Source organism: Enhydra lutris, unplaced genomic scaffold (assembly GCF_002288905.1).
Source record: "Enhydra lutris kenyoni isolate GAN:26980312 unplaced genomic scaffold, ASM228890v2 scaffoldscaffold2, whole genome shotgun sequence".
NCBI lineage: Eukaryota > Metazoa > Chordata > Mammalia > Carnivora > Mustelidae > Enhydra > Enhydra lutris.
In genome coordinates this window covers 49,255,486-49,278,200 of record NW_019154086.1, presented here as the reverse complement: position 1 = coordinate 49,278,200, position 22,715 = coordinate 49,255,486, and the positions used below count along the sequence as shown (strand labels likewise).

At 39.2% G+C, this 22,715-nt stretch overlaps 1 protein-coding gene across 1 annotated transcript in view; it reads right to left on the bottom strand.

The window, feature by feature from the left end:
- LOC111150311 (immunoglobulin superfamily member 11) overlaps window positions 1-22,715 on the bottom strand; it is a 138,832-nt gene that overhangs the window by 105,404 nt on the left and 10,713 nt on the right. The window lies entirely within an intron of this gene.

The following is a 22,715-nucleotide window of genomic DNA, read 5'->3' as shown; positions in this document are numbered from 1 at the left end:
ACCAGAATGTCCATCTTTTTAGCTACTCTTTCACCATTCTCTCCCACCACAAGAGGCAAGGTAGCTCCTGCCCTGCCTTAGAGCATCTGTCAACCTCCATCAGGATCTCGTTTGGGCCATCATTCTACCACTTTATATTTCAACTGCTCCCTTTTCATTGGTGCCTTTCTACGTGCCCTCAAAACAGAAAAACCCTGTATTATTTTGAAAAATTTCTCTTGTTCCTGCTGCATCCTCTAACTATTGTCCTATTTCTCTCCTCTTTCTAGTCAAGCTGCCGAAATACATAATCTACATCCATTACCTCCTCCCTCTTCCTTCAGAAAAGGTATACTTCAGTTTCAAACCCTCTACTAAAATAGCCTTATCAAAGTTCCCCAATGTCCTCCTAATCACTGAATCAAAAGTGAAAGGAACCTTCAAGCTTATCTACTCCATTTAGCTTATTATATGGGTAACATAGCTGAGAATCATGGAAGATTAATTTGACCAACATTATACAGTGAACCTGTTGGGCTGTCAACCTGATGACCTTCCATCCAGAATACACATTCTTTGGTAAAAAACAATCAAACAAAAAACACTAAAAAAAGCAAGATGAATTTTCCTCAAGATTATTTTAGGTATCTCCACAAAGAAAAAGAAAGAACCATAATTATAATATGAAATGAAGGTCCATGCAAATAGAGCAAAAGACAATGCAAAATCCATTGCAGTTATCTTTAGAATATGGCCTTGCACTTCATGAATTCCTAAGCACCAAAACCAAATAACAAAGTTACATTCTGCAATCTCCTTGGGGAAAAAGCCAATTCCTCCTCCTTTTCTCCACTCCTCCCTCTGCCATGAACTTGCCTACAGTACCCAATCTAAATCCGGGTGCTGAAAGACCCTGCATAGAAACTGAACAAGAAATCAGAGAAGAAGAAGAAAGAGACACAGGGAAATAAGAAGCAACAGGTTTCCAGAAAGTGGAAGCAGGCGGTGCAGAGCACCAAATGCTAATAGTTCACATTCTTCTCCCTACAGACCTCTTTTTGTGGATTCTTAGTCATCCTAAATAAATCAGAAGTTTTACTGAATTGGGGCTTAACCTCTTTTACAAAGAAACATGCCCAGCTGAGCGTGAAGAGTATAGACTCCTTAATCTACTTGTAATCTACTTGTGTTCGGTCTCCCAGACTTTACATTCTAGAGGCCTACAGTCTTAGAGTAAAATATTTGAAATTCTATTAACCAAGCTTTCTCCCCATCCAACACCTACTTCCAGACTACTCTTTGAAACATCCATATAATTACAAAAAAGTAATAATAATTAAAATATATATATATATATATATATATATATATATATATATATATGCTATAAGAGGACCTTAGACAAAGAACCAATAGGAATTAACAGATAAAAAAAAATTATTTTGCTTATACTCAGCCTCTCCAGGTATTTCCATTCCAAATAACTGGGAGGCTTCACAGACTTTTTTGCTTCACTTTTTACTGTTTTTTTTTTTTTTTTTAAAGATTTTTTTTTTTTTTTATTTGACAGAGAGAAATCACAAGTAGGCAGAGAGGCAGGCAGAGAGAGAGGAGGAAGCAGGCTCCCTGTTGAGCAGAAAGCCCGATGTGGGGCTTGAACCCAGGACCTGGGATCATGACCTGAGCCGAAGGCAGCGGCTTAACCCACTGAGCCACCCAGGCGCCCCACTTTTTACTGTTTTATCACACTATTTTCAGCTACCCCCAAAACTGAGGCAGGCAAGGTACTACAAGAGACAGCCACTTAGTAATATACAATACCTAGATTTCAAATTTAACAATTTAAAAATTAAACTAATGTGTTACTGGTAAGGAAACATGAAAACACAATTTTGTCATGATTTTGAATATTACTTTAATAAAATTAATCAGCAGAATGAGGAGAGGAGGGACAAGAGTAATGGGCAAACCAGGGGAAGGATAAGAGGGAGGGATGAGATATGAAGGGCAAGTAGAAGAGGCTATGGAAAGAAGAGTCATCCTATAGGCCGCCCTCTGGGGCTCTGTGTGGTGTCCACTTGTTCTCCTTTCCTTCAGACTCCTATTCAGAGCCAGCTAGACTTAGAGCCACAGGACATCCTTGCATGGTATGCAAAGTATACCCAAGGATAGGGAGAGCTTCCTCTGGCATGCAGTCACAGAGATTCAACTGGAGATTCCCCAGCAGCCTTGTTTAAAGGGAATAAAGAACATAATACAACAGGGAAGGCAAGAAAGATGGAAGCCATTCCTAGGTTAGCAAACTCCAACTCACTTCTGTTAATAATTCAATACTCAAGCATAGTAGCCAAAAGCAGACCATCTGTTTGCCTTAAAAATAATTTTAAACTCAAGGAATTGTATTAGTCAAAAGTAAATGAAGAAGTCATTCAATCCAACCTCCCTTCTTAGAGGTTACTGAGATAAAGACACTTGGATAAGATCATTGCAAAATCTACTTCTGCTATGGAAGACTAAGCTTCTAGTGAATTAAAATTCCCACAAATAACAACTGAAACTCTGGACAACATATAAAAAACAAAAACAAAACAAAAAACAACAACAACAACAAAACTACCTGAGGGCTGTGGCAAGTGAACAAAAGCCAACGTGGTGTGAAGGGAAATCTAAACTTGGAAGATGTGACCAGCATGGGCTAAGTTGCAAGTCCTCAGCTCTGCTCTTGAGAACAGCCACAATCATGGTGGTGGTGCTAAACTCCTATTTTAAAAAACCCATCCTCCGGGCCCCTGAGTGACTCAGTCAGTTAAGCATCCGGCTCCTGAGCTCAGCTCAGGTCTTGCTTAATCTCAGGTTCTTGAGTTCAAGCCCCATGTTAGGCTCCATGCTAGGCGTGATGGGCGAAGGGCCTATTTCAAAACAAAACAAAGCAAAAAACAAAACAAAACAAAACCCATACTCTTCATGACTAAAAGAACCTGGGAAAGTACCTCAGGGAAACCAGAGCCACCAGACAGTGAGGGAAAACCCTAGAAAGAACAGAGCCAGAGAAGGTGAACATCAAATTCATGAAAAAAAACTCTGCCCAAGTCTCTGCCAGATACTTAAAACATCTACGCATGGGGCAGACCAAAATTAACCTCAACCGTGATATGAGCCACCACATGTGTAAGTTAAAACTCCAGTAGAAAAATCTGCCATCTTTTTGGCAAAAGAAATCAGAGCCCAAAGCACAAAGGCTACCAGGGAGTGAGAGAGAATCCCTGCAAAAATGAGAAGCAGAGAAGCCAGAGTTTTGCATAAATCCTGCACAAGTCTCTGGCTGACCCCTGAGCCACATATGCATAAGACAGACCTGAGATCGCCTGAACTAAGATCCGAGCCACCACCACCACCGGCCTGACAGTGTGCACCCTGATCCTAACCATCTTAAATGCCCGCTTCCATGCTTCAGAGCAAAGAAACAGAAAAAGAGTCAATACAACATAACATTCAAATGCCAGGAATATAATCTACAATTTATCCACATAAAAAGGCTAAGAAAATTTGATTCATTCTCAAATGAAAGGACAATCAACAGATGTTAATCTCTATATAAAACAGTTCCTAGAATTATCAGACAAGGATTTTAAACTAGCTAAAATAACTATGCTCAACAAAGAACATATACTTATAATGAATGAAAATATAGGAAATCTGTTTTTAAAAAACAGAAAAAAGCAAACAAACGAACCCAGGGGCACCTGTGTGGCTTAGTCTGTTAGCATCTGACTCTTGCTTTCAGCTCACGTCATGATCTGAGGGTTGTAAGATCCAGCCCCAAGATAGGCTCAACGCTGGGTGTGGAGCCTACTTGAGATTTTCTCTTCCTTGCTCCCTCTGCCCCTCTCCCTTCCCCTCTAAAATAATAATAATAATAATAATAATAATAATAAAATAGAAAAAAATAAAAATTTTAGTACTAGAAAAAAAAATCTGAAATTCAAAAATTCATCAGGTAAGCCTAAAAGCAGAAAAAGGTGGGAGAGAAAAAAAATCAATGAACCTGAGGCTAGAGTAATATAAATCATCCAAACTAAGGAGAGAAATAAAAGATCTAATAAATATGAATAGAATCTAAGGGATATGCATGCAAATTTCAAAGTGTTAGCATACAGTAGTTGTATTTCAAAAAAGGAAAGAGAAAACAAATGGAGCAAAGAAAATACTGAAGATAAATGACCACAAACCCCCCAAACCCAGAGAATGACACAAATTGACAGACTTAAGAAACTCAGTGAAACCCAAACAGGATACCTTCAAAGAAAACTACACCTAAGAAATGTCACAGCCAAAGTTTCTTAAACCTAGAGAAAATCATAAACTCAGAGGAAAAATAAACATTACATACACAGGAGGAATGATTCCAATGACTGCGGACTCCTTATCCAAAGCCACAGAAACCAGTTGAATAATATCTTTAAAGTAACAAAAGAAAACAACTGCCAGCCTAGAAATACTACAGCAAGCAAAAATTTCCTTGTAAAACAAAAGAGAAACAAAGATATTTTCAAATAAAGAAACATAAGAAAATTTGTCACGAGTAGACCTGAACAATAAAAATTGCTAAAGAAATTTCTTCAGGTTGAAGGCAAATAATGCCAAAGAAAAACATGAATCTTCATGAATGAATGAACAGCATCATAAATAGTTATTATCTAAGTAAATATAAAATATCTTTCTCTTAATTTAAAATAAATGACCATTTAAAACATAAACAGCCTTTGGGGTTTATAATACATGCAAATATATAAGACATATAACAATAATCATACAAGGAACTGTGCAAGTTATAATAAAGGTACTTCAATGTAGAGTTTGTATTGGTATGTTAAATATAAGGTATACCATGACAAGTTAAGGAGGCAAATTATAATCTCTACAGCAATCACCAAAAAATAGTAATAATAAAAAGATGAACAGCTTACAAGTCAACAGATAATTAACAGAATATATTAAAAATCAAGACTCACCTATATGCTACCTATAGCGTGTTAGTGGGTTAAATAGTGTGTTAAATAGAAACAGATTGAAAAAAAAATGAATGGGAAAAGCTATCCCATATAAACGTTAAGTTTAAGATGTCTGAAAGACTTATATTAATATCATATTAATAGACTTACAGAGTAGACCCAGAGATAAAGAGGAACAATTCATAATGATGGAAGAGTTAATTCATCAAAAAGTCATAATAGTCATATATGTGTATGAAACTAATCACGGACCTTCAAAGCACATGAACCAAAAACTGACAGAACCAAAGAGAAACAAGTAATTCCACAATCATACAAAATATTAATACCCACTCCGAGCAACTAATAGAAACATTGGACAAAAAATTAATAATGAAATAAAGAGGATCAGAGCAACACTATCAACCACCTTGACCTCTAATACCTGAAGAATACACATTATTTTTAAGTGCTCATGGTACATTCACCCAGAGAACATGTGTTTTCCAATGAGTTCCAATCAATTTTAAAAGAATGACAACATACAAACTATGTTCTCTGATCAAAAAGGAATTAAATTGGAAATCAATAACAAAAATATATCTAGGAAAACTCCCAAGTGATTGGAAATTAAATAAGACACTTTCAAGAAACCTATTGGATCAAAGAAGAAATCACAATGGAAATGATAAAACACTTTGCACTAAATTCAAATGAAAAAGACAACATGTAAAAATATGTGGGATGCAGGAAAACAGGGTTTACAAGGAAAGGTATAGCTGTACATGCTTATGTTGGGGGAAAAGGTCTAAAAATCAGTGGTGTAAGTTTCTACTGAAAGAAGTTAGAAAAAGAAGATCAAGACAAATTAAATAGAAGGGAAGAAATAAAGATAAGAGGTAATTCAATAGGGGAAAAGAACATCTTTTTAAACAAAAACTATTGGAACAACTGGATATTTGCATTTAGAAAAAAGGAACATCTACCCTTACATCACAACACATAAAAAATTAATTCAAAATGGATCACAGACCTAAATGTACAAGTTAAAACTATAAAACTTCTAGATGAAAACAGAAAATACTGCAATTTCTGGATAGGATTTTCTTAGAACACAAAAGCCACAAAGCATAAAAGAAAAAAATTACAATGGACTTTTCAAAATTAAAAGCATGTGCTCTTCAAAAGACGCAATTAATACATTGAAAACACAACCCACAGAATGGCTGAAAATATTCACAATACATACCTGACAATGTAATGGCATCCAGAAAATAAAAATAAGTCTTACAACTCAGTAAGAAGATAACCCATTTTTGCAAATGGGCAATGGAGTTCAAACAAACACTTCGTTAAATTACATGAATAACCACTAAGCGCACGAAGAGATGCTCATCATCACTAAACATCAAGGAAATCCAACCAAAATCCACCAGAAATCATTACACACCCATTAGAATGACTCAAGTTTAAACAGATTTACCAGACCAAATCTTGGTGACAATGTGAAAAGACTAAAACTCTTACACACTGATAACGGGGGTAAAAAATAGTACAACTACTTTGGAAACAGTTTGACAATTTCTTAAAAACATTCAACACCAACCATTCCACTTATAATTATTCACCAAAAAAATTCAAATGTGTTCACACAACAACTCATACAATAGTAGTCCCTAAACCAGAAATAACTCAAATTCTCCTTAATAGGAGAAGGGAAAAACAAGCTATAGCACATCTATACAATAGGGTTTACTCAGCAATAAAAATCAACAAGCTACTGACACATGCAGCAGCACAGATGAATCTCAAAATCATCATGCTGAGTGAAAGAAACCAGACACAAAAGAGAACATACTGTGGGATTCCATGTACAAAATTTCTATAAAATGCAAACTAACACACAGTAACAGCAAGTAGATCAGTGGTTACCTGCACCAGGGGGAAGTGGGAGGGAAGGATGCAAAATGTGACAGGTGATCTTTAGGCAATAGTGGCAATGTTCTGCATCTTGTTTGACCTGGTGGACTCATGGATATGGTACAACTATTATCAAACTATATACTTTAAGTGGATGCAGTTTTTTTTTTTTTAAAGATTTTATTTATTTGACAGAGATCACAAGTGGGCAGAGAGGCAGGCAGAGAGAGAGAGGAGGAAGCAGGCTCCCTGCCGAGCAGAGAGCCCAATGCGGGGCTCGATTCCAGGACCCTGGGATCATGACCTGAGCCAAAGGCAGAGGCTTAACCACTGAGCCACCCAGGTGCCCCGGATGCAGATTTTTGTACTTAAACTGCATCTTATCCACGTGGATTTTTTTTTTTTAAAGATTTTGTTTATTTGACAGATAAAGATCACAAGTAGGCAGAGAGGCAGGCAGAGAGAGAGGAGGAAGCAGGCTCCCTGCTGAGCAGAGAGTCCGATGCAGGGCTTGATCCCAGGACCCCGGGATCACGCCCTGAGCCAAAGGCAGAGGCTTTAACCCACTGAGCCACCCAGGCGCCCCTCCAAGTGGATTTTTTAAAAAATTACCAATGCCCACTGGAGGACATTTTTTCCTGTGGTCTGATGAGCGGATTCACCATAAGCAACCCCACCCCACGATCTTACCACCTTGCACAAAATCATGGTGTCAGCCAAAGCTGTTTTTATATCAGCTCAGCTAAAAAATGAATCATACAAAAGCTACCCTAAATAAATCAAACATTAATTTTGAAAAACAAATTTTTGAATATTTTGAATTTGCCTGGCGTCAGAGAAGGGGAAGAGAGTGAGTGGGGAGCTATATTTAAGCATGGCTAACTTAGCACAATGTGCTTTACTGGGGAGGAAGTCTAGGAGAGGAGGAGAGACAAGAGGGGGGTAGTGATGCAGCCCCCCACTCCAGGACAGGTGGGAGAGGATCCCATTACCAGGAAGTGTCAGACACAACTTAATTACAATCTCTATAAAGAGCCTTGAGGCCAAGAGATTGTCAGAGATTCTTGGAGACCTCTGAGAAATACAGAGAAACTGGCAAACTATCAGCAGTTAGTCTCTCGAGGAAAATTCAAGAAAAGGGAAACTGCAAAGGTCTGCCATTCTTAGAGTTATTAATTCTAACATTTCTCAAACCTTTATGAAATTCCCAAGTAAGTGCTAAACTACGATTTTACATGTTTTATTCAACATATTCATAATTTTTTAAAGATTTTATTGATTTATTTGACCCACAGAGAGAGATCACAAGTAAGCAAAGAGGCAGAGAGAGAGGGGGAAGCAGGCTCCCTGCTAAGCGGAGAGCCCGATGCGGAACTCGATCCCAGGACCCTGAGATCATGACCTGAGCCAAAGGCAGAGGCTTAACCCACTGAGCCACCCAGGCGCCCAACATATTCATAATTTATATCCTCCCCCAAAAGGTGTCCTGGTTTAGTCTGCACTCAATTGACGACAATTTAAATGAAATTGAAATTTCTTCTTTTACCATGTTATCTAGATGTCTAAGGTCCAGCCTGGTCACCAATACCAGAACTACCAAACAGACACAAATGGTTAGATTTTAATCTCAATACAATCACCTTTCAGTAATCCACATTTATCCATATGTTAATGAAACAACCACAAATTTAATATGTTTTTCCTTTTCACATTTGGTCCATTTTGAAAAGAAAATACTTTTAATAAGTCTTTACCTTTTGCAATAGAGGTTTTTGCAAAACCGATTATGCCAAGCTTTTAAAAGATTCATTGAGAATATGTCTCTCTTCTTGGACTTAAACTTACTTTATCAACATTTAGGAAGAATTTCACATAACCTTGAAATAGCACAACAGCACAACAGGTAATCTCCCTGTTTCCCTCTTGGTCCACTTCCAATCTACCCTCTTTCTGCTACTAAAGCCAAATTACTTAAAAGAGCCAAGGTGAGCAAGTTATTTCCCTGTAAAACCCTTAGAAGGCTTCCCACTGCTCACCAGATAAAAGTCCAGATCTTTGGTGCATACCTATCCTTGTTGCCCCATCTCTAACCTCTTCTGCCCTTGAACCTTTACCTCTAGCCTGCAGAGCTACGTGTAGCTCCCAGACTATTTTATGTTTCTGTAACTCTGCTTGTCTACTCTTTTTGCCCACAAAGGCTAGGTCTCACAAACCCTCTCCCTTCCACATTGCCCTCTCGCTTCCTGAGGCAAGATCCCCAAAGATGAAGCTTCTGGATTCACTTCTTCTGCCAATTAGATCATTCTACTTCCTTTGGTATGGACTTCCAGATCAATTTCTGCCTTCCCTTTGTGACTTGGGAATAAAGGTTGTTCTACCAACATATTTATTTATATAAAATGTGATTCCCCATACAACTCACATTCCAATGAGAGGTGATATGTATATACTAACCTCCTCACTTATCTGGATTTTGCTTTTTTATGTCCTTGGATTGTTGTTGATCTCTTCAACTTAACTATAAGATATCAGAGAGAAATAGTATATTCTACTAGGGACAGGGTGGCCATAAAACACTTAATTCTTAAACAATTTGCCTAATGAATTTTGTAAATTGAAAATATGAGATGGTACTGATTCTTTTGTCAATGTTTACTAAACATCTACTATGTGCCAGGCACTGTGCTAGATTCTAGGGACTCAACACAGTACAAAATAAATTCTAGACAATTTATAGAAACAAAGAACTATAATTTATAACTAATAGGTACATTAGAGACCACTGAGTCTAGTCTACCCACTTTATGGTAGAGGAAGTGTCTTGCCCAAATTTATCCAGGTAGTTAGTCACAAAGGCAATATATAAGAGATTTCTCATCTAATATCTCTTTCTTATCTTTTTCCACCAGTTTGAAGGAATTTTGAGTAATAAAACAGATTAAACACTATTTTGGATTAAGGTAGTATATAAAATCTCAGTATTTTAAAATAATATTAATCTATATGTGAAAAGAGGCTTGAAAGCAGTGACATACAACAAATCTAAAGGGAATGAAATAACAGAGACCCAGAAGTGGGAGCTGAGATTCATCTAAGTCAGCAGATGACATCTATTTGCACTCGTTAGCACTGCCTGGCATGTGCTACACCACCCCCTCGGGTAATTTACATTTTTTTTTAAAGCATGTATTTCTAAATTTAGGAAGTTAGGATAATCAGGGTGGAAAAGCCCATCTGTTTGACGTTCACTCCAGCTGCTGCAGATTCTGAAATGTAATTTGAGTATTTCTTGTCTGTTTCATCTTATCCAGTCTGGAATCTGAGGACATTATAGTAGCATAAAAGTAGCTCAGGGCAGAGGATGAATTTTTTTTTTTTTTTTTAGTATACACAACATCCCCATTGTGTTTAACTAACTCTACCACAATTACACAAGCACACCCACTATTTATACACATCTGTGTACACTCATGGTATGTATACATTTCCTTGTATAATATTTTTGGGGGCCCTTGTATAATATTTTTGGGGGCTGGTGGGTATGGCAGAGAGAGAAAGACCCTCAGAAGAGATCAAGTTTGACCCTAATGGGGTTAAATTTAATTTGTACAAGCCAGAAAAAGTAACTGAAATATTGCTTGACCCTATTATTTCCCTTATGTTATTAGAAAGAGTTTTAGCCTGGATCCTGGTCCAAACTTTGCCACTTAAAAGCTGTGTAGTTTTGAAAAGATGACTTTACCTCTCTGGCTTTCTCATTATATAACACAAAAGAATAGAGGCAGGAGGGGAAGGAAGAGAGAGTTAAGCAAAGAAGAGAAGCCAAGAGAATGAAGGTGCTTTCCAGATCTGTAATTCTAGGACTTTATGACAGCTGCATGAATTTTCAAAGAGAAGCCTCTGTTAAGTAGAAGCAGCTTCCCCATTCTGGTTTGAAATTATCAACATTAAATCCAGAAGCAAATCAATAAACATCAATTTATATGCCTTTTTATTTATCTTTAAAGTGTATGAGTCATATATATTGGAAGCTAAGTAAATATTTAGTATATACTAAAGCAACTTAGAAATGTTTTTAAAATAAACAGAGTCAAACAATTCTACATTTCTAAAGGACAAAAATACATTAAAAGAAAAAGAGAAGCAAACATTATCTAGAACGATGTTTATTACAGGTGATAAATGTTAAATGCAGCTGTTAATAAAACCCCAAAAAGCTCATCTAGAGAAATAAAGGTGTCCTGTGTCCATAAACCTTTCCTGAATACCTTCACCATGCAAGGTACTGTGGTCTAAGCAACAGGGGGTCAACAGGAACCAAAACCCCTATGGGTCAGGGGGCCGGTTCCGATTTCGTGGGTGAGACCTACCAGGCCCGACAGAACCAACAAAGCGCCAAGCATTTCAAGCCAGAGACCCAGCGCAGGCGGCAACACAGCGACCCTGTGACTTAGCAAACTGTCACGTACCTGGACAACACACCAGAAATCATAAGGCTGCAAAAGCTTTAAAAAGCTTGTTTACCAGGACTTTGGGAGACCTAGGTTCTTAACAGAATTCCTCCCTGACAGTTCCATTATTCTCAGCCTACCAGTACCTTAGAGGAGAACAAACGTTTTAAGAAGCAGCGGGGACCTGAAAGAGAAACCTGTGAGGTCGTCTTGTACCGCCTCCCATGTTGTAGGCTCTTCTTGACTCTGCTGCATGCCCAGTACCTAGAACAGTGTCTACCACCAAGCAGGCCGTCGAGAAATGCTGAGTGAATAAACAACAAATGTTCAAGGTAGTGAGGCCGCATCAGGGCTGAGGGGAAGAAAGAGACGGGCTTTAGCTGTTCACACCAGGCCTTAGGGCACTTTCCTTGTCGGAGCATCCACTCTGTGGAGAGGCATGCAGGCCTCTCTTTCCAGACAAAGAGCAAAAGTCAAAGGTTAAACAACTCTCTGACCAAAGAAGAGAGGAAGGCATGGGACTGTGTAGAGTACTTAGGTGAGCTGGGATGAAGGTGCTGAGCTCTGAGAGAGAGAGAGAGAGAGAGGCATAAAAGACAGCCGTCTGAGACCAGGAAGAAAGCTGGGCCAGGGAGGTTAGCAACAGGTTGAGCAGCAGCAGGGACAAGAGCAGGCACAGACACAGAGGAGTCAGTGCCTGAACCAGAGCCAGACGGCAGGCACAAAGGGTATCTTGTGGGGCTGCAGGAGTCCCACAGGGAAGGCAGGAGGTGCAGGGACTCTCGGGAGTGAAGGTGTATGGGCCCTTGGGCTGGAGAAATTAGGGGAACCAGGGTGGTATGGGTCATGTGTTCAAAGCTTCTCAAAGTAAAAACTGCCTAGAAATATGTCAGTACAAGCAAATAATGGCATGTACATTAGTAACGAAGATGATGGTCATTTGTGGTAATTTATTAGTGGGGCTGTCATTCCTAATCTTTTTTAAAATCATCTTCAGAAATCTAAAGGGAAAAGCCAATTCTTTTTTTTTTTTTTATAATTTTTTTTTTTAATTTATTTATTTGACAGACAGAGATCACAAGCAGGCAGAGAGGCAGGCAGAGAGAGAGGAGGAAGCAGGCTCCCTGCCGAGCAGAGAGCCCGATGCGGGGCTCGATCCCAGGACCCTGAGATCATGACCTGAGCCGAAGGCAGCGGCTCAACCCACTGAGCCACCCAGGCGCCCCGGGAAAAGCCAATTCTTAGCAGAAGGAAGAGAACACTGCAAATACAGAATTATTGACTATGCAGGAAAATGTTTAGAATGCCAAAGCACATAGTTCAATGTATACAGATTACATGCATAATAGAGCTTCAAATGAGTTACCATAGCTACAAAAAGATAATTAATTTTGAGGAAACAAAAGAAAAGAGATATCATTAGGGACAGTTTCAAAGTGCTGAAATAAAAAACGTGGCATCCAAATTTAACTCACATTACTCCCCAATAGGAGCTAGCAATGCAACTTTCCATGTGGCCACTTCTGCTGTGGTTCCCCACCCCCTCCCCACTCCCATGTGCCAGGCCTCTACTAGGCCAGTCCAGATCCTATCCAGATGCTGGGAGACTCTGTGACTTTCCACCTACTCCATAAAGTCTCTCTCAACTCCAGATGACCTTGTAGCCCGAACTGTACAATCATCACCAACTATGTACGAAACAAACATGGATTGGGCACTGGCTGTATCCCAGGCACAGTGCCAAGGAGAAGGAAGGAAGACTGGGATTAAGCACACAGGTGAGTGTGAAGGTCACAGCCAACAGGTATGGACTAAACTCTGAACAATGTTCTATGGAGAAGGGGGAGGAAGAAGCCAACTCAGGGAGAGACCACATGGGACGTGGTCCAATCTGCCCCCAGAACCATAAGCATTATTTTCCAGGCCCAGAAAAAAAGAGGAGGAAGGGGGATATCAAGTTGAAACAATAGTATTTTCTTGTTCCCCTTTCCCTGAAGCAGGAAAAAGTACATCTGAGAAACCAAAAGGCATGAGTTCTGACTTTAACTTTACTAAACATCAGTTGTTTTCTTCTTTGTTTATAAAATGGAAACAATGCAAGGCGGTGGTAAAGCTTAATCATATAATGTATACTGAAGGACAAGTACTTGGACACTTTTTTTTTTTTTTAAAGATAAATAGAGTATTTATTTATTTATTTATTTATTTCAGAGAGACAGGGAGTAAGGGGCAGAGAAAGAATCTTAAGTAGACTCCAACCTGAGCTAGGAGCCCATCGTAGGGTTTGATCCCATGACCCTGAGATCACAACCTGAGCTGTAACCAAAAGTTGGACACTTAACTGACTGCACCACCCAGATGCTCGCCTATGAAGCATTTTAGGTAGGAAGCAGTAAAAAAATGCTTGTTCTCTTCCCTCCTCAAAAACCATAAACTCAGTGAAGGCAGGGGTAGAGATTTATACTTCTTTCCTGTCACCTACATGAACAGAACTTTAAAGCATGATTTCTTGTTGACATAACTTTTCAATCACTTCCATTTGAATTTGATGACTTACAAATCTTCTATCATGCCTACTTATTCAACATAAATAAAAATAAAATTTTAACTCTTACATCCAGAGCTGTATTACCCAAAAGAGACAAACACTTAAGGCACCAGTAAGACAGGAACAGGGTGGTGGGAGGAAGAGAGAGGGGGAAACATTTTTAAGGCTGACTGATATCTGATATTTCAGAATAAAGATCAAAGTAGTCCTCTTGAAGGAAAGAACAGCTTTCTCTTTATAGTTTAGTGTCTCATCTGAGTTTCACGGCGGGAGTGGGGGGGGCGCACCATGATCTTTTCATGCTAAGGATTCCAAAGATCTCTACAAGCCCTGCTCACAGCTCATATAAATGTTCCCCAAGTTCTTCTCAGTCAGGGCCTAGAATGGAGACAAAACCACCACAAAGTCAAACGGAGCTTAAAAGAAAAAACAGAATCCATTTACTGACTGCCTGAACCTGGCACAATATTGGGTACTTTACATATTGTCTTACTCTTCTAGGCACTTAACTCCAGGTACTGAAATTCATTCTACTGTATAACTGCACAATTTCCTCACTTGGAAACAGGGATAATAGTCATCTGTCTCACAGACTTGTCTTGGAATTGATGAATAAATGTACATAAAATGCCCAGGTAATACATGGCACATGGGGAATATCCAATAATTGTAGCTACAATTTTCATGGAAATTTGACAGCCAGACTAGAAACTCAGGACACTCTAAAATCAGAAGAAATGTGTGTGACTTACAGAGGGATCCAGAAGCAGTGGCAGCAGCAAGACTGAAGCTCATCAGAGCTGGCACTAGGGGCAGGATGACTTGGCTTGCCACCCCTTGGCACATGTGCCCAGAGCCTATTCAACTCCAGTGTTCCAAGCTGTTTAACCACATTCAGTTCACTGTGGGCACCTCAGGACTAAAATGCCTGCCAAAATCCAAGTATTTAAAAAAAGCACTCCAAGTGATCAAGCAAATAAAGAGGCTTTTCTTAAAAGAAAAGATCATTTATCAAGATTCAATAAACCACTGTAGTATAGTTCTTGCAACTTCTTACATATTTGCTGCCATGTTGGTACATCAGCTTAAGTTGAAAACTAGGACAAAGCTCAAGATTGGCACATCTGGCCAGAGGAGACCCCTAGATTCTGTAGAATTGGCCATGTATCTAAACCTAATGTTATCAAGAGGAGACCACTAAGTAAATTTACATTTCTTCATTGATAAAGGAGCATATGCATAAAAGCATGGTCTATTATCTTTCAAACTGATATGATCTTCTTAGTACTTCCTACCTCTGCAACTCACCCCAAATCTAGATGGGTGGCAGGAGTCAGGGCATAACTGAATTTAGTCCAACCTGGTCAGCTAAGACTGATGCAATGATCTGAACAGACTTTTAAAGTAATCTTATACATGTCTCTTTTAGATGGCTCAGATAAATGCTCAGTCTTTTAGATTTCTTTCTCCATGTCCTACTTTTCTTCCAGATGGTATCTGACTGCCTGAAGGAGAGAATCCTCAAACTATCCCAAGGCAGAAAAGAGGAGAGGTAGCCATCACATCTACACAAAGTTGCTTGGGTCTTCACTGGATTCAGCTCTAGAGTATCCTGACTGAGTACTCCCTGTCTGGTAAGTTACAACTGGTCCAGTAGGGGGTAGTTGTAGTGGTGTAGTTGTAGTGGTGACGTTGAATGGGGAACAGAGCTGAATATGTTCCAGTGCCCATCTTTACACAATGATCCTGGCCATTTGTCTCTGATCTTGAAATTCATGTACAACACACAGACTTCTTCCTTCTAACCTCAGACCTCTGTAACTCCCCTCAGCAGAGTACACATACACTCCTAGTCTCTTAACCACTTCATGCCAGGCGCTGAGGAACCAGGAGCACTGCCTCAGACTCCACCTGCTGCTGCCACTGCCTCTGTGTCATCACTCTAGCACATGTTCAGAGTGGTTGGCTGCAGAACCTGCAGACCCCAAGAACCAGAGCACACAGTGAAATGGCATGGACTGGTCAAAACAAGAATGAGAATCAAACAGGAGACAACACTTCACTCATACCACTAAAGAAACACACTATATCGTAATGAGCTAAGTCATGTTTGGCTTTTAGACTAAATGATGGGAGTCTTGTTGAGGACAGGACCCAACCCTTTTTCATCTTTCTACCCAATTTCTGGAGCATAAAGGACACTTCAGTTTTTTTGCTGTTTTGTTTTTCCTTAAAAACTGCTTAATACCAAAGAAACAAAGATGATCTAATTGGTTGGGGAAAAGATGAGACAGGCAGTGTACAGGACCATTAACTATCTGGCTATATCTTCTTCTACCTGACATTTTAACTACCACATAGCTGTACCTCAATTTCCTCACATGATCTGACAAGTGCTCCCCAATTACTCCTTCAGATTCACATAAATCTCCAAATTATAAGTGCGCTTACCACTCTAATTATAGTTACATATGTATTAAGCTCAAGACCGGGTATCATACTAAATACTCCACATACCCCCAGTGCTTACAACAGTGGTACACAAACAGTGGGTTTTTCAATAGTTCATTGGAAAATGAAAGGATATACTTTTAAGAAGTTGAGATAGTCTCCCTCAGGAAAGAGAAAAAAATCAAATGCATACAACACCAAATTTTACAACACTAAATTTTGCATAAAATTTCTCTGGAAACCATTTTGAACCCTAAGCTCAAATTCCTTATAGAAAATAAATGTAAGGTAATGCTGTTATGATGCAAGGTACCCAACAACAGGAAAGGCTATTATACCACTAAAATTATTATTTTTAAAAGAAATTACTATATAATGATAAAGTGAAGATGATGAGATTCAGAGCATAACCTCAGCTCCAGATGATGAAGATTGTATTAATGAAGCAGGAGATGATGACGATAAACAGGGCAGAGGCAATGGGGGAAGATGAGGGAGATAGTAGACCAAAAACAAAATAAAACAAAAGGAGAGAAGAAAATAATGCTATAAAAAGGAAATGAGGGGCGCCTGGGTGGCTCAGTGGGTTAAGCCTCTGCCTTCGGCTCAGGTCATGATCTGAGGGTCCTGGGATCAAGCCCTGCATCGGGCTCTCTGCTCAGCAGGGAGCCTGCTTCCCCCTCTCTCTCTGCCTGCCTCTCTGCCTACTTGTGATCTCTCTCTCTGTCAAATAAATAAATAAAATCTTAAAAAAAAAAAAAGGAAATGAATACTATTTACAAACAAAGTCAGATTTCACAGCCTTCTGATTGGGTCCCTTGAGTATTTCGGGAAGTGAGTGTTTCTGGATTGACTGGTATTAGTAAGCATTTATTCATCACTTACCATGTGCAAGGCATTGTACTAGACCCTGAAGGTAATATGAAACATAAGACCGTATCAAAGAGCTTATGTAAGCAAAAAGACTGGACATAAACATAAATGGGTAAACCACCACCACAAGTTTTAACCCCTGGCTCCCAAACCTCATCACACAGCCAAAAGATCATTCTGGGTGGACTTTAGTTCAAAATATAAAGGGCAAACAGCATAGCTTCTAGAAGAAAACAGAGAATATCCTAACAACATTGGGACAGGCAACAAATTCTTAGCCAAGACACAGAAAGTGCTAGTCAAAAAGGAAAAATTGTTAACACTGCACTAATTAAAATCAAGAACTGTTCTTTAAAAGACACCAAAATAAGAGAGTGAAAAGACAAGTCACAGGGTAAAAGAAGATTTTTGCAATACATGTAACCAACAGAGTGCCACTAATATGACAAACATTTTAAAACCTGTACAAATCAGGGAGAAAAAAAGACACACAGACTCTCCAATTTTAAAAACTGGCAAGTGAACCTGGGTGGCTCAGTCAGTTAAGCATCAGACTCTTGATTTCAGCTCAGGTCTTGATCTCAGGGTCCTGGAATCAAGCCCCAAGTGGGGCTCTGAGTTGAGCAAGGGGTCTGCTTGAGATTCTCTCCCTCTGCTTCTGCCTCTCCACCCACGTCTTTCTCTCTCTCTTTCTCTCTAATAAATAAATCTTTTAAAATAAATAAAAACTGACAAAAACCAAATGTTCATCAACAGATAAATGGATAAACAAAATGTAGTGTGTATATATATATATATATATATATACACATAACAATGAAATATTATTCAGCCATAAGATTTTAAGAAGTTCTGATTCACATGCTATCATGTGAATGACTCTTGAAAACATTATGCTAAGTGAAATTAGCCAGTCACAAAAGAATAAATACTGTATGATTCCACCTATGTGAGGTACCCAGAATAGGAAAATTCATAGAAATATAAGTAGACTAGACCTTACCAGTGGCTGGGGGAAGAGGAAAACAGGGAGTTACTGCTTAATGTTCATAAGGTTTCTGTTTGAAGTGATGAAAAGGCTTTGGAAATGGTGATGATATTTGCACAACATTGTGATGCTTAATGCCACTGATTTGTACACTTAAAAATGGTTAAAATAGCTAATTTTATGTTATGTTTTACTATGATTATTAAAAATTAATGACACATTATACCCAAACCATTGAATTATAAAATAAATAATGTAATATACCAAAAACCACTGAATTGTACACTTTAAATGGGTAAATTATACAGCATGTGGATAATATCTCAATAGAGCTATAAAGAAAAAAAAAAACAGCAAGACTTGAGCAGACAATTTACATAGGAGGATACCTAAATGGCCAAAAAGGGGAAATGGTACCCAAATCTATAAGATACCTAGGAATAAACCTAACCAAAGAGACTAAGAATCTATACACAGAAAACTATAAAGTACTCATGAAAGAAATTGAGGAAGACACAAAGAAATGGAAAAATGTTCCATGCTCCTGGATTGGAAGAATAAATATTGTGAAAATGTCTATGCTACCTAAAGCAATCTACACATTTAATGCAATTCCTATCAAAGTACCATCCATTTTTTTCAAAGAAATGGAACAAATAATCCTAAAATTTATATGGAACCAGAAAAGACCTCGAATAGCCAAAGCAATATTGAAAAAGAAAGCCAAAGTTGGTGGCATCACAATTCCGGACTTCAAGCTCTATTACAAAGCTGTCATCATCAAGACAGCATGGTACTGGCACAAAAACAGACACATAGATCAATGGAACAGAATAGAGAGCCCAGAAATAGACCCTCAACTCTATGGTCAACTAATCTTCGACAAAGCAGGAAAGAATGTCCAATGGAAAAAAGACAGCCTCTTCAATAAATGGTGTTGGGAAAATTGGACAGCCACATGCAGAAAAATGAAATTGGATCATTTCCTTACACCACACACGAAAATAGACTCAAAATGGATGAAGGATCTCAATGTGAGAAAGGAATCCATCAAAATCCTTGAGGAGAACACAGGCAGCAACCTCTTCGACCTCAGCCGCAGCAACATCTTCCTAGGAACATCGCCAAAGGCAAGGGAAGCAAGGGCAAAAATGAACTATTGGGATTTTATCAAGATCAAAAGCTTTTGCACAGCAAAGGAAACAGTTAACAAAACCAAAAGACAACTGACAGAATGGGAGAAGATATTTGCAAATGACATATCAGATAAAGGGCTAGTGTCCAAAATCTATAAAGAACTTAGCAAACTCAACACCCAAAGAACAAATAATCCAATCAAGAAATGGGCAGAGGACATGAACAGACATTTCTGCAAAGAAGACATCCAGATGGCCAACAGACACATGAAAAAGTGCTCCACATCACTCGGCATCAGGGAAATACAAATCAAAACCACAATGAGATAACACCTCACACCAGTCAGAATGGCTAAAATTAACAAGTCAGGAAATGACAGATGCTGGCGAGGATGCGGAGAAAGGGGAACCCTCCTACACTGTTGGTGGGAATGCAAGCTGGTGCAACCACTCTGGAAAACAGCATGGAGGTTCCTCAAAATGTTGAAAATAGAACTACCCTATGACCCAGCAATTGCACTGCTGGGTATTTACCCTAATGATACAAACGTAGTGATCCGAAGGGGCACGTGCACCCGAATGTTTATAGCAGCAATGTCTTTTTTTTCATTCTTTGAAAATGAGAAATGCCTATACGCTAGGAAAAAAATTTTAAATTTACAGGCATATCTCAATTTCATATATGGAATTTCAATTCTTTGCCTGTGAAATGAGAGAACTGGATTGTCCGTTACGTAATACAAGATAAAAGGCACTGAAAGCAGAGATTTCACATTTACCCATTCACTCGACAAAGCAATCGCCTACCATGTGCAGGCACAGAGCACTCATCCTTTGGAGCTTGCAACAAGTGTGAGAGAATGAGGCACGGCTATCTGGAGGCGCTACCTACCAGGCGAGCAGCGCAGACTGTTCTGCCTTCACAGACCATGAGAAGAAAGGATCCCCTACAGAGGAGTCAGGCCACAGTGTGAGGGACCAGGCTGGAGCTGGGCCTGGAAGAGCAGGAATATGGCTTTCAAGAGAAGGAGGTGAGGAGTTTCAGATCCACCAGCAAAACACGAAATAAGTCAATCGGAGAAAGACAATTATCATATGATCTCTCTGATATGAGGAATCTGAGAGGCAGGGCAGGGGGTCGTGGGGAGTAGGGAGGGAAAATGAAACAAGATGGGGCCAGGGAGGGAGACAAACCCTAAGAGACTCTTAATCTCAGGAAACAAACTGAGCAATGCTGGGGAGGGAGGTGGGGAAGGGATAGGGTGGCTGGGGGATGGACGTTGGGGAGGGTATGTGCTATGGTGAGTGCTGTGAACTGTCTAAGACTGATGATTCACAGACCTGTACCCCTGAAACAAATAATACATTATATGTTAATTAAAAAAAATAAAAAGAAAGATCCACCAGCAGAGGTTGGGAAATGTGGGCAACAAAACAGAAGAGGCAGACAGGACCAGAGTGGCAAAGGGCACTGGGGACATGCTAGGTGGGGAAGAGCAGAAAGACAGAGGGCACAGAGGATATTAGGAAAACTTCAGAATTTCTCCTTTAAGGTGTTTTGAGTTTGTGTTGTTTTGGTTGTTGGAGGAGAGGAATATGATGAAAGCAGTGTTTGACAGAAAAGCAACCTTGCAGAAAAGCAAAGGTGGATCAAAGCGAAGAGAGGTGAAGGAAACATCAGCCAGAAAACTGGCAGAACAACGTGAACTTAAAATGATAAGGGTAAAAATCTCGAGGGTGGAGAGAAAAGAAAGGAGAGTGAAGTTAAGAAAACTAAGAAGAAATATTCTCAAGATTTGGGAGTTTTCAGATATGAAAAATAAACTATTTTGCATAGGAACGGGCCGCAGGAGTACACATGTGTACAGCACTGTGTTGCCACGGTCCACACAGATTCACAAATCTGCCCAAGAGCAGCAGCGTGTGTCCCACCCCACCCCCACACACACGTTTACCTAATTAGCTGTTACATATGAAGCAGAAGGGCAAGGAAAGGCTTGTGAAGGTTAATCTCGATGTGGAAAAGCTGAATTAGTTTCCCCGCCATGCTTGGGATAACAGTAACCAAAGGAGTAAGGGAAAAGTTTTCACTACCCTTACTCAAGTCAAAGAGAAGTGCCAACTTCCACTATGTCAAGAGAATCTGAGCTGAGAATTCAGAGGAAGTGCTCAAGACTGCAAATTATTTTTGTGTTCATGGTCTTCATCATCAGTTTATAGAATATTTGTTAGACATTGAAGGAGTAAGCAGATTTGATTTATTTTAATGCAGGCAGATGGCTTGGTCATGGAAATTGTGAAGAGATTACTGAGCCGCTTCCTCAGATCAAGGACATTATGGAATTAAAGCCTCTAAGAGACCGTGCTGGTCCAGGTCCCCGTGGCTCACAACCTTACACGTTCTTATTAATAAGAAAGAAAACTCAACCCCTTAAACTGGAAGGAACCAGGGAAGAAGGGGTGGGATGGGGTGGGGGAGAGCAATTAATTTGTCCAAAGAAGTATAAATGTTGAGATGGAAACCAGAAATACAGATTGATCAAAGGCCAACTAAAAACATGCCTTGCTCTGAGGACACTGAAATCATGAATTAAGAAGCATTAAAAATCACAATTTCAGAAAATACATTCATGAAAATGAATCATGTTTAAGTTGCTATAACTATTTTGGAATAATTTAACGATCTGAAAACAAACTATACTTACTAAGACAACATAGTAGGCATTGAGTTTATGAATCTCTGGATTATTTTGAAAATTCTGCCAATGTGACTAACTTTTGTCAATTTTGGAGACCACCTGGCTTTGTATAAAAACATCCTCTTTCATAAAAATGCAAAGAAAAGAGCTGGGAAACACCATCAATGACATAAGACCTTGAGTCAGAATCCAGACATCCCCTAACCACACCCCCCAAAGCTTTCCATTTAAGTACCACTATCTTCCTAACTAAAACTCCCTGGGTTTTGTTTTTGTTTTTTAAAGTTCACAGACTTGGGGTGCCTGGGTGGCTCAGTCAGTTGAGCTTTCAACTCTTAGTTTCAGTTCAGGTCATGATGTCAGGGTCATGAGATCAAGCCCTTCTCTCTCCCTCTTCCTCTGCCCTTCCTCCCACTGGAGCACGCTAAATCAATCAATCAATTAAATCTTTGTAAAAAAGTTCACAGGCTTTTCAATCAACAGCAGTACTAGGAAAATATCTGTATTTGTCATGTAACCTCATACAGATAAAATTTAGACAAAGAAAAGAATTTATGAGAGAAAGGAAGAAAAAAGTCTTAGAAATCAAGATAAAAGACCAGAATATAGTGATTGTGGTAAAAAGATTTCTGTCATATTTATAGTCTGCTTATCACTGACCCTCTCCTGACACATATAA